The following is a 13,612-nucleotide window of genomic DNA, read 5'->3' on the forward strand; positions in this document are numbered from 1 at the left end:
ATGTGTGCTGGGAAGAACATCAGAAGGGAATGCAGAAAGGAAACCCATCTCTCTCTCGATGTCCCTAACAGCTCAGATCTCTGCAGCCTGACTGCTGTCATTCACTACTTAAAACTGAGGATCAGTTCCCTGCTGTTGTTCCTAGACAGGAGTCCATGGAAACACAGGCTGAGCCATGTCTGTCTTTTCCTTTGCTGTTTCCAAAGGGCCATACATGATCTTGTGACAACAGACAAGTTTTCCTTTAAACTATAATCATGAGCTAGACATCCTGCACAGAAACCTCTCTGGAAAGCAGCACACATGTGTAACATTTGTGTGAAGATTTCATTCCGCAGGGCTGGGCCAGGGCTACTGTGGCTATGCTGGGAACTGAGTTTGAGGAAGACACAGCAGCTGCTTGGACAGAGCAAGCTACAGGGTCCACCTGCTAAGCACCGGTCCTTCCCCACCTCCCCTCCCCCTGGGATGGAGGACAAGGATCAAAAGATGCCTCTGCAAAGGCCAAACCTTCACCCTCTCAGTTAGGGACTTTGGTCTTTGGTATTTTTTTTTGAGAAAATGCAAATGCATAAAATTCATTGACAGGGACATCTCTATAACCTTCCTAGTGGCTATTCCTTGTGATGCTGGATGGGGAGAAGGGTATATATAGGGTGCTCCAGACCTCTTTAAAGGGAACCCTAGTGTGCACAGCCATGGAGGAGTCTTTCTCAGCAGCCACACCACCAGGGAATATCTCACATCATCTCCAAGTCTGTATGTGTGTTAACACATCCTACTGTCTTTCTCAACAGCAGTGTGCATCACCTGCTTCACTCTTATCACTAGGAACCTCTTCTGGCCTGTAAGCTGCACATCAATGGCTCTGAATTTGGTTCATCCAGAGGGAAGGATGCCAAGGGACAAGATGCAGGCTCTGTGACCATGACCATGACCATGAAGCTCCCACAGAGGGTGCTTGCTAACAGAGAAACACAGAATCAGTGTGACCTTTCTCTCAGGACAGCGAACTGAGAGTCCAGTGCTGTCTGTATAATCAGCGCCCACATGTTTAAGACATCTTAGAGGGTGCCGTCACATAGCACCCTGGTGACAAAAGGGGACCTAACCTTTCCTGCAGGCTTCACCCCTGGTCTGGGACTTGGGGGTGGGGGTTGGCTGACTTGCAGGCAGTGACCTCCACCCTGCATACTCTTTGGCACTGATTAGTGTGGCCACTCTATTACCTTGCTGCCCTCTGTGCCACAAACCAATGAACACTAAGGTCAGACACATGTCACAGGGATCCATGTGCTCGAGCTCTCTTTTGTTAACTTTCGGTTATATCTGTTAGCCAGTATTGGTTACAGATGTCACTCAAGGTACTCAGAGGCTGGGCTGATCCATTCCCAAGTGCAGCCCCTGGTGGGACATCCAGAGGGTCGCTATACAGAGAAAACTTGGCTCCACTAACCACTCTGGGGAATTTTCCCTCCTAATGCTGAGTAAATCATATTGTCCTCCAAATAGGGATGTCCAGTGTGCCCCAGACCTGCTTCCTGAGGTCCAGCCAGCTCTGGCAGGGAGTGTCATTCACTCTGAGTCCTGTAATGTCCCAGAAAGACACAAAGACTCTCCCTGTCAGCATTCCTGCCTTCAAGTGCACCCTGCAGGCTTTTGGTTTCCACATAATGCATAAATAATTGTGTTCTCCCATAGCTCCTGGCGTCAGGACTCCAGCGTGACATGACAGTACTTGACTTGGAGATGAAGAGGGGCCAGGGAGACTGAGATTAATGGAGAAATCTCTATATACACTGTCAGCTCCAGACAGAGGCAGTGTCCAGGGAACAGTGTCTGTGAGCATCGGCCCCTCTGGGAGCTGCAGGTGCAGCCATCTCAAAGGCACTATAAGGGGTGTTCTGGGAACAGTGCGGCACCATCCATGGGGTATTGGGGCAGCTGAGCCTGTTCCCAGGCAGAACCTCCCACTTTGGCAATTCAAAAAATAGAGCTCCACTCCCCATGAAAGTGAAAATCGACAGCCCAGAGGAGACCTCCAGATCAGCGTGCCATGGCTCCCAGGCAGGAGGAGGATTTCAGGGTAGGCGTACCACAGTTCCTAGCACAGAGGAGGTGAGCCACACAGGCACCAGGACCACCCCCCCCCCAGGTCAAAATGAGAAGACAGGTAATCAAGCCACAGAACCAGATTTCCAGCTCACTTACAGCAACCCCAAAGTGAAAGGAGATGGAACACCCTGATACTCAACCACCTGGACTCCCTGAACTAGCAATGAAAGAGGATCTGGAAAATGAAATAAGAAATAATTTCTCACATAACAGCAAAGGTTGTGCCCATAGTGCAAGACATGAGTAATAAATCTAGAGAGGATACAGATTAAAAAAAAAAAAAAGACAATCTGAGGAACATGATGGAATGCCAACATAGGAAACAAAAGGAATCCATAAAACAGATGCAAAAAGATTTCCAGGAGATTAAAAACTACATTGAAAGTCTATGCAGCAGAAGGAACCAATGTGAAGACAGAATTTCAGATATAGAAGATAAGATTGCAATTAGTGACCAGGAAAAGAAAAATACTTTAAAATTTTAAGGGAACATGGAAATCAATCCAGCAGCTACTAGATGATGCAAAGAAAAATAACATAAGACTGATTGGAGTCAATAAAGAAACAGGAGAGAGTGCAGATGACACACACAAAAAAAACTGTTCACAGAAGTGATGGCAGAAAACTTCCCAAGCAGGGGAGAAGAATTTGACATACAGATAAGCAAGGCAAATAGGACTCCAACTTGCCTTGATCAAAAAAAATCTACACATAGGCATGCAATTGTTAAGATTCCAGAAACTCAACAGAAGAACAAAATTCTACAAGTAGTTAGAGAAAAGAAACAAATCATATACAAAGGAAAGCCCATCAGAATCACAGCAGACTTCTCAGTGCAAACCCTCAAGGCAAGAAGAGCTTGGAGTGATGTGTTGCAAACCCTAAAGGAAAACAACCTCCAACCCAGATTGATGTACCCTGCAAAACTATCTTTCAAAATGGATGGAGAAATAAGATACTTTCATGACAAAGAGCACCTTAGGAACTTCGGGAATACCAAACCAGCACTCCAAAGAATTTTACACAATATCCTAGGAAGAGATATTGAGGAACACAACCCCAGGAAGCAAAGCAGAATGAACCCATCTGGCATGACAAGAAATTAAATGGAAAGGGGGAGAACCTAACAAAAAGAAAAAGTCATGGCAATGACAAGTCAATACATTTCAGTTATAACCATCAATGTTAATGGTCTCAATTCACCAATCAAAAGAAATAGACTGGCAGAATGAGTCAAGAAGCAAAATCCAACAATATGCTGCATACAAGAGACACAATTCAAAAAGGAACTCATAGACTGAGAGTTAAAGGGTGGAACACAATACTCCATGTGACAGGAACCCGAAAAGAAGCAGAAGTAGCTATCCTCTTGGCAGATCAAGTAGATTTCAAACCAACACTGCTTAAGAGAGATGAAGAAAGACCCTACATCCTTGTAAAGGGAACAATCCAAGAGGAAGAGATGACAGTCATAAATATCTATGCACCAAACACTAGTGCACCCAACTATAGAAAAAAAATACTAACAGACATGAAAAGTCATATATGTACTAATGCAATTGTAGTGGGAGACCTCAACACCCCACTGTCACAAATAGTTAGATCAATTAGACAAAAAACAAGTAATGAAATACTAGAACTCAATCGAACTCTTGAACAAATGAACTTAGCAGATGTTTACAGAGTCTTCCACTCCACAAAATCAGAATACACATTCTTCTCAGCTGCACATGGGTCATTCTCCAAATAGACCACATGCTCACACATAGAACATGTTTAAGTAAGTGCAAAGGAATTGAAGTTATCCCTTGTATATTATCAGACCATAGTGTGATGAAATTGGAGATCCGTAGCAAAAGAAACTCAAAAAATTTCATAAACACATGGAAATTGAACAACACACTTCTGAATAACCAATGGGTCACAGAGGAAATTAAAGAAGAAATCAGACAGTTCCTTCAATTAAATGACAATGACAATACAACATATCAGAATCTATGGGACACAATGAAAGCATTCTTACGAGGGAAATTCATAGCAGTTAATATACATATTAGGAAAACAGAATGAGCCCAATTAAACAACCTGATGCTGCACCTCAAGCTTCTAAAAGAAGAGCAGGACAACCCCAAAACTCATACAAGGGGTAGAAATTATAAAGATCAGAGGAGAAATCAATGCAATGAAGACTAAGAGAATGATACAAAAAATCAATGAAGCCAAGAGTTGCTTCTTTGAAAGAATCAACAAAATTGACAAACCTTTAGCCAACCTTGTCAGGAAAAGGAAAGAAAAGGCCCAAAGCCATGCAATTAGGAATGAAAAGGGTGAAATTACAACAGACCCAGCAGAAATACAGAGGATCATCAATACCTACTTCCAGAACCTATACATCAATAAGATGGACAACACAGAAGAAATGGACAGATTCCTAGATACATATGAATTACCAAAGTTGAACGAAGAAGACGTAAAAATTCTGAACAACCCAATATCAACTAATGAAATTGAAAATGTAATTAAAAACTTATCAACTAAGAAAAGCCCGGGCCCTGATGGCTTCAATGCTGAATTCTACAAGACATTTAGAGAGGAACTGCTGCCACTACTGTTTAAACTCTTCAATGAAATTGAAAGGGAAGCAATACTCTCAAATTCATTCCTGGAAGGAAACATCACCTTGATCCTGAAAGCAGAGAAAGACCCAACTGAAAAAGATAACTATAGGCCAATCTCACTAATGAACATAGATGCAAAAATCCTTCCTAAGATAATGGCAAACAGAATGCAGAAGATCAAGAAGATCATACACCCTGATCAAGTGGGATTCACCCCAGGGATGCAGGGATGGTTCAAAACACGCAAATCAATCAATGTAATACCCTATATCAATAGAGCCAAGGACAAAAACCATATGATTATCTCCATAGATGCAGAAAAAGCATTTGACAAAAATCCAACATGCATTTATGATAAAAACCCCACAAAAAATTGGAATAGATGGTCTCTATTTCAATCTGATAAAAGCCATCTATGAAAAACCAACAGCCAATATCATACTAAATGGTCAAAAACTGAAAACCTTCACACTCAAATCAGGAACAAGACAAGGATGTCCACTATCACCACTCTTGTTCAATATAGTTCTGGAAATATTAGCCACGGCAATTATACAAGAGAAAGAAATAAAAGGAATAAAGATAGGAAATGAAGAGGTCAAATTGTCATTATTTGCGGATGACTTGATACTCTATATAGAAGACCCCAAGAACTCCACCAAAAGTCTTCTAGACTTAATAACCAAATTCAGTCAAGGAGCTGGTTACAAGATCAACACACAAAAATCAATAGCTTTCCTCTACACCAATGACAGACTCACTGAGAGAGAAATAGGGCAAATAATTCCTTTCACAATAGCATCCAAAAACCTGAAATACCTAGGAATCATCCTAACAAAAGAAATCAAAGATCTCTTCTCTGAAAACTATGGCACTCTGAAAAGAGAGATTGAAGATGATATCAGAAAATGGACAGACATCCCCTGCTCTTGGGTAGGAAGGATTAATATAGTGAAAATGGCCATACTTCCAAAACTGCTATATAGATTTAATGCAATTCCAATTGAGATCCCAGCAACATACTTCACGGACCTTGAGAAAACAATCCAAAAATTCATTTGGAACAAGAAGAGACCCAGAATAGCAAAAGCAATTCTAGGTAACAGAGACATGGCAGGGGGTATCACAATCCCCAACCTGCAACTCTACTACAAAGCTACTGTGATAAAAACAGCATGGTACTGTCAAAGAAACAGACTTGAGGACAAGTGGAACAGATTAGAATATGCAGAAACAACGCCAGACACACTCAGCCATCTCAACTTTGATAAAGGAGGCAAACACCCTCACTGGAGGAAAGATAGCTTCTTTAATAAATGGTGCTGGAATAATTGGGCTTCAACTTGCCAAAGATTAAAACTAGACCTATATCTCTCACCATGCATTAACTAAAATCAAACTGGATTAAAGATCTAAATATTAAAATAAAACTCTGAACCAGTTGGAACAGAGGTCAGGTAGAACCCTTGAAGACATTGGTGTAGGAAAAGATTTTGTGAACAAAACCTCAGTTGCCCATGAACTAGCACAAACAATCAACAAGTGGGATCTCTTCTTATTAAAAGGCTTCTGCACAGCAAGAGAAACCACCAGCAGTATGAAGAGACAACCCACAATATGGGAAAAAATCTTCACCTGCTCTTCCTCAGACAAAGGTCTACTATCTCAAATCTATAAAGACCTTAAAAAGATCAGACCTCCCAAATTTAAAGACCCAATCCAAAAATGGGCATCTGAAATGAACAGACATTTCTCAGACAAAGAAGTAGAAATAGCAAATAAATACATGAAAAAATGTTCAACATCACTGGTCATTCGAGAGATGCAAATAAAAACAACACTGAGATTCCACCTCACTCCAGAAAGAATGGCTACTATCATGAAATCAACCAATAACAAATGCTTCTGGGGCTGTGGGAAAAGAGGAACCCTGCTCCACTGCTGGTGGGAGTGTAGACTGGTGCAAGCACTGTGGAAATCAGTATGGAGATACCTCAAAGAACTAGGACTGGAAATCCCATTTTACCCCACTATTCCACTGCTAGGGATCTTCCCCAAAGAATTAAAAGAATCATACCATAGTGATATATGTGTACCCATGTTCCTAGCAGCACAGTTTGTAATAGCTAAAACTTGGAAACAGCCCAAATGCCCATCAACTGGAGACTGGATAAAGAAAATGTATTTTTTTTATAAAATGGAGTACTACTCAGCCATAAAAAATGAGAAATTAGAGACATTTATAGCTAAGTGGATGCACATTGAGGCAATACTCTTAAGTGAAATAAATAGGACACACATGTGTAAATACCAAATAGTTTCTCTGGTGTGAGAAACTGAAAGTGTAAATAAGGACTAAAATGTATAATAGGTCATGTGAAATAGGAAGAAAAGGGGCAAAGGAGAAGGAAGTGGGAGGGCTAGGGGAAAGGATAGAAGGGATTGGGATTAATATGAGAAAATGGAAAAATAGGAAACTCTTTGTAAGTAGGGAGGACTGGAGGGGTTGAAGAGAGGGCTGGGCAAGGGTGAAAAATAAGAACCAAGAGAGACTCTGTAAAGGTGCAAATTTCCAATGATGAATGTCATTATATTGTATACCTAAAATGTACCAATGATTAGAATGAATACTCGATAATGCAAAATAGGAAGAAAAGGTCCAAAGGCATAGGGGTAGTGGGAGGGGCAGAGGAAAGGAAAGAAGGGAAAGAAAAAATGCTGAGAAATGGAAAAAATGGAAATAAAGTCTTTGTAAACAGGGAAGAGTGGAGGGTGTGAAGGGAGGGCTAGGAATGGGGAAAAAATAAGAACCAAGATGCATTATATAAAGGCACAATTCCCAATGAGAAATGTAATTGTGTTGTATACCTACAATGTACCAATAAAAGAATTTAATTAATTAATTAATTAATTAACCGAATGCAGAATCTCAAGCTCCTAGGCAAAGAAGAGAATAACAAACCCAAAGCTCGCACAAGAAAGGAAATTATAAAGAACTGAGCAGAAATCCATGCAATGGAGACTAAGAGAATGATACAAAATATCAATGGAACAAGGAGTTGGTTTTTTGAAAGGATAAATAAAATCAATAAACCTATAGCCAACCTTATCAAAAAAAGGAAAGAAAAGACTCAAATCCATGCAATTAAGAAAGAAAAAGGTGAAATCACAACAGACCCAGCAGAAATTCAGAGAATCATCAATACCTACTTTGACAACCTGTACTCTAATAAAATAGAACACAAAAGAAATGGACAGATTCCAAGATATATATGAATTGCCAAAGTTAAATGAAGAAGATATAGAAATTCTAAACACCCCAATTACAATGAGTGAAATTGAAAATGTAATAAAAAAATTTACCAACAAAGAAAAGCCCAGGTCCTGATGCCTTCACTGCTGAATTCTACAAGACATTTAAAGAAGAACTAATCCCATTACTCTTTAAACTCATCAAGGAAATTGAAAGAGAAGCAAGGCTTCCAAATTCATTCCTGGAACCAAGTGTGACTTTGATTCCAAAACCAGGGAAAGACCCAACCCAAAAAGAGAACTACAGACCAGTCTCACTAATGAACATAGATGCAAAAATCCTCAACAAGATACTGGCAAACAGAACACAGAGTGTGATCAAGAAGATCATACACCCTGACCAAGTCAGATTTATCCCAGGGATGCAAGGATGGTTCAACATCTGTAAATCAATAAATGTAATACACTGTATTAACAGAGTCAAGGACAAAAACCATATGATCATCTCAATAGATGCAGAAAAAGCATTTGACAAAATCCAACACCGATTCATTATAAAATCGCTATAGAATATTGGAATAGAAGGTCTTTATCTCAACCTGATTAAGCCTATCTATGAAAAACCAACAGCCAACATCATACTAAATGGTCAAAAACTGAAAACTTTCACTCTAAAATCAGGAACAAGACAAGGATGCCCACTATCACCACTATTGTTCAATATTGTTCTGGAAACATTAGCCATAGCAATTAGAAAAGAGAAAGAAATAAAAGGAATAAAGATAGGAAAGGAAGAAGTGAAACTGTCATTATTTGCTGATAACATGATACTTAACATAAAAGATCCAAAAAACTCAGTCAAAAATCTTCTAAACCTAATTGACAGATTCAGTAGAGTAGCTGGACACAAGGTCAACACTCAAAAAACAATAGCTGTCTTATACACAAATAGCAGACTCATTGAGAGAGAAATTTGGGAAATAATTCCTTTTACAATAGCATCTAAAAAAATGAAATGTCTAGGAATCAACCTAACAAAGGAAGCAAAAGACCTCTACACTGAAAACTACAGCTTTCTGAAAAAGGAGATCAAAGAGGATATAAGAAAATGGAAAGATATCCCTTGTTCCTGGGTCGAAAGAACCAATATAGTGAAAATGGCCATACTTCCAACACTGCTATATAGATTTAATGCAATTCCAATTGAGATCTCAGCAGCATACTTCATGCACCTTGAGAAAACAATCCAAAAATGCATTTGGAACAAGAAGGGACCCAGAATAGCAAAAGCAATTCTAGGTAACAGAGACATGGCAGGGGGTATTAAAACCCCCAACTTGAAACTATACTACAAAGCTACTGTGATGAAAACAGCATGGTACTGGCAAAGAAACAGAACAGAAGATCAGTGGAATAGATTAGAAGATGCAGAAACAACTTCAGACATACTCAGCCACCTCATCTTTGACAAAGGAGCCAATCACCCTCATTGGAGGAAAGATAGCCTATTTAATAAATGGTGTTGGAAAAACTGGATTTCAACCTGCCAGAGATTAAAACTAGACCCATACCTATCACCACACACTAAACTAAGATTGAAGTGGATTAAAGATCTAAATATTAAGCCAGAGACATTAAATTTGCTGGAAGATAAGTTAGGTAAAACTCTTGAAGATATTGGCATAGGAAAAGACTTTATGAACCAATCTTCAGTAGCACGGGAACTAGCACAAAGAATCAACAACTGGGATCTCATCATATTAAAAAGCTTCTGCACTGCCAGAGAAACTACCAACAGATACATCGTGTTCTGGTACAAACACCCAATGATAAATGTACATGTATTTTATAGCTAAAATGTACCTATATATATATATATATATATATATAAACCTGAAATCCTTCTCACTAAAATCAGGAACAAGATAAGGGTGTCCACTATCACCACTCTCCTGTTCAATATAGTTCTGGAAATATTAGCCACAGCAATTATACAAGAGAAAGAAATAAAAGGAATAAAATTGGAAATGAAGAAGTCAAATTGTCATTATTTGCAGATGACATGATACTCTATATAGAAGATCCCAAGAACTCCACCAAAAGTCTTCTAGACTTAATAAACAAATTCAGTCAAGGAGCTGGTTACAAGGTCAACACACAAAAATCAATAGCTTTCCTCTACACCAATGACAGACTCACTGAGAGAGAAATAGGGCAAATAATTCCTTTCACAATAGCATCCAAAAAACTGAAATACCTAGGAATCATCCTAAAGAAAGAAATCAAAGATCTCTTCTCTGAAAACTATGGCACTCTGAAAAGAGAGATTGAAGATGATATCAGAAAATAGACAGACATCCCCTGCTCCTGGGTAGGAAGGATTAATATAGTGAAAATGGCCATACTTCCAAAACTGCTATATAGATTTAATGCAATTCCAATTGAGATCCCAGCAGCATACTTCATGGACCTTGAGAAAACAATCCAAAAATTCATTTGGAACAAGAAGGGACCCAGAATAGCAAAAGCAATTCTACGTAACAGAGACATGGCAGGGGGTATTAAAACCCCCAACTTGAAACTATACTACAAAGCTACTGTGATGAAAACAGCAAGGTACTGGCAAAGAAACAGACCTGAAGACCAGTGGAACAGATTAGAAGATGCAGAAACCACTCCAGACACACTCAGCCACCTCATCTTTGACAAAGGAGTCTAACACCCTCCCTGGAGGAAAGATAGTCTCTTTAATAAATGGTGCTGGAGAAATTGGGCTTCAACTTGCCAAGGACTAAAACTAGACCTATATCTCTCACCATGCACTAAACTAAAATCAAAATGGATTAAAGATCTAAATATTAAAACAGAAATCCTGAACCAGCTACAACAGAAGTTTGGTAGAACTCTTCAAGACATTGGGGTAGGAAAAGACTTTATGAACAAAACCTCAGTTGCCTGTGAACTAGTACAAACAATCAACAAGTGAGATCTCTTTTTACTAAAAAGCTTCTATACAAGAGAAACCACCAGCAGTATGAAGAGACAACCCACAATGTGGGAAAAACTTTTCACCAGCTGTCCTTCAGACAATGGTCTACTATCTCGAATCTATATAGAACTTAAAAAAATCAAACCTCCCAAATTTAAAGACCCAATCCAAAAATTGGCCACCTGAAATGAACAGACATTTCTCAGACAAAGAAGTAGACATGGCAAACAAACATATGAAAAAATGTTCAACATCATTGGTCATTTGAGAGATGCAAATGAAAACAACCCTGAGATTCCACCTCACTCCAGAAAGAATAGCTGCTCTCATGAAATCAACCAACTATAAATGCTGGCTGGGCTGCGGGGAAAGAGGAACACTGCTCCACTGCTAGTGGGAGTGTAGACTGGTGCAACCACTGTGGAAATCAGTATGGAGATACCTCAAAGAACTAGGACTGGAAGTCCCATTTGACCCAGCTATTCCACTGCTGGGGATCTTCCCCTAAGAAAAGAATCATACCACAGTGATATATGTGCACCCATGTTCATAGCAGCAGTTTGTGATAGCCAAAACTTGGAAACAGCCCAAATGCCCATCAAGTGGAGACTGGATAAAGAAAATGTGGTGTTTTCAATAAAATGAAGTACTACTCAGCCATCAAAAATGAGAAATTAGAAACATTTTTTGCTAAATGGATGCACATTGAGGTGATACTCTTAAGTGAAATAAAAACAGGACACATGTGTAAATACTGAATAGTTTCTCCAGTGTGAGAAACTGAAAGTGTAAATAAGGATTAAAAGCTATAATAGATAATGTGAAATAGGAAGAAAAGGGGCAAAGGGGAGAAGGAAGTGGGAGGGTTAGGGGAAATGAAAGAAGGGAATGGAATTAATATGAGAGAAAGGAAAAAATGGAAATAAAGTCTTTGCAAGTAGGGATGGATGGAGGAGTTGAAGAGAGGGCAGGGGAAGGGGGAAAAAAACAAGAACCAAGAGAGTATGTAAAGGTGCATATCTCCAATGATGAATGTCATTATATTGTACACCTAAAATGTACCAATAAAAGGATATACAAAAAAAATCGAAATGGGGTGCTCAGGGCATGATATTCCCCATCACTAAATGCTACTTCTGGGCTCCTCAGATCTTAGGAGTCACCCGCGTTTTGTGCAATCCAACTCCAAAACAGAGGCACCTCAAAACCTGGGTCATTGACTCCTGGACCACAAATAATAGCACTCAAGGATCTGCACCTGGGCTCATCTCCCTGACTCTCTGTTAGGGTGCTGCCCTGCCAGAGGAAGCCCGACCTTCACCAAGTCTTCCAGGGGCAGGAAGTTAAGCAATGTGCTCCAGGTAAATGTGGGACAGCTCTTAAGTATCTGGCTTTAGATGTAGACCCAAGAGAAATCAGAGACATGTCCCTGGATGCCAGGTTTAGGTAAGTGGGGAACGTACTCTGGTATCCTGCTTACAGGAGCAGGATTAGAAAAGTTGTCTTCTGATTTGGCTATATTCAATTTTTTTTTTATTATAATTTTAAAGCTCTACTGTTTTTGCCTGGCTGGGATCAGCCTTCTCTGTGTTTCATGGAGGATTTCTGTGGTTTGGGCCTCACAGCACCAGAACCTGCTCCTCAGGAGAAAATGGAGCTCGCAGCTTTGCAGGTGACAGTGGGGCAGAGCCCAGTGGTGTCCCATGGAGACAGGAAGGGGAAAGCAGCCCCATAACATGCAGGAAATCAGGGACTGAGAGGAATGGAGACAGGATGAGGAGTGAGAGGTGAAGAGCTCTCTGGGGCAAACTTGCTCCTTCCCGTGTGTGGTAAGTGCTTCCTCTCCAGCCATGTCCAACTCCATTCTGCAGTTCCCAAAGCTGGGGAAGAAGCTGCAGTCCACAGCCCTGATGTGAAGAGCAGGGAATGTCCAGGCCCACAGGGGCAGCCAGGACAACTGAGGACCTTAGCCTGTGTCCCTCCCTGTGACTCCAGGCCCTGCCCCTCTGCACCAGACACAGTCCAAGTGTCCCTTTTGGACCTATGCAGTCTCTAAGGCCTCCATCAGCAAGTCTCCCCCTCTGCCTTCTGTCCCCAACAGCGCCCATGAACCAAGCCCACCCAGACAGTCCTGGGTCCTTTCTCCACTCTCACCATCTGGCTCATCTTTACTTGAGCAGTGCTCTTTCCTGACTACATCCTGTATCCACAGTGGCTCCTCTCATGCTCAGTGAATGGTTGCTGGATGAGTAAACTCAGCAAGAAGCTGGACAGGCACACTAAAGGTAGAGCAAGAGTGTGCTAAGGCTGCCGAGGCAGCCTTCATGTGTGGTCACTCAGCAGGACCCAGCTATCCTGGTCTCAGAGGTGACACAGGCAGAAAATGCTGTGGAAGCTACCATTCAGCTCAGAAGGCCAGAAGCTTCAGGATGTGTGCGGTGTGTGTCTTCTCTCATCCAAAGACATTTTTATCCACCCAAATTGTATGGAATCCCATCCAGTCCTCTGTGACTATGTCTCAGTTGCTTTCTCACTGTGAGACACAATATCCAACACCTGCAACTTTAATAGAGGCTTATTTTGGCTCATTTTTTGGGCCATAGTCAACTGGCTCTAACACAGGGCGGCATGGCAGAGG

Source organism: Heterocephalus glaber, unplaced genomic scaffold, assembly GCF_053883595.1.
Source record: "Heterocephalus glaber isolate CG9 unplaced genomic scaffold, H.glaber_assembly_v1.0 deba00000470, whole genome shotgun sequence".
Classification (NCBI taxonomy): Eukaryota; Metazoa; Chordata; class Mammalia; order Rodentia; family Bathyergidae; genus Heterocephalus; species Heterocephalus glaber.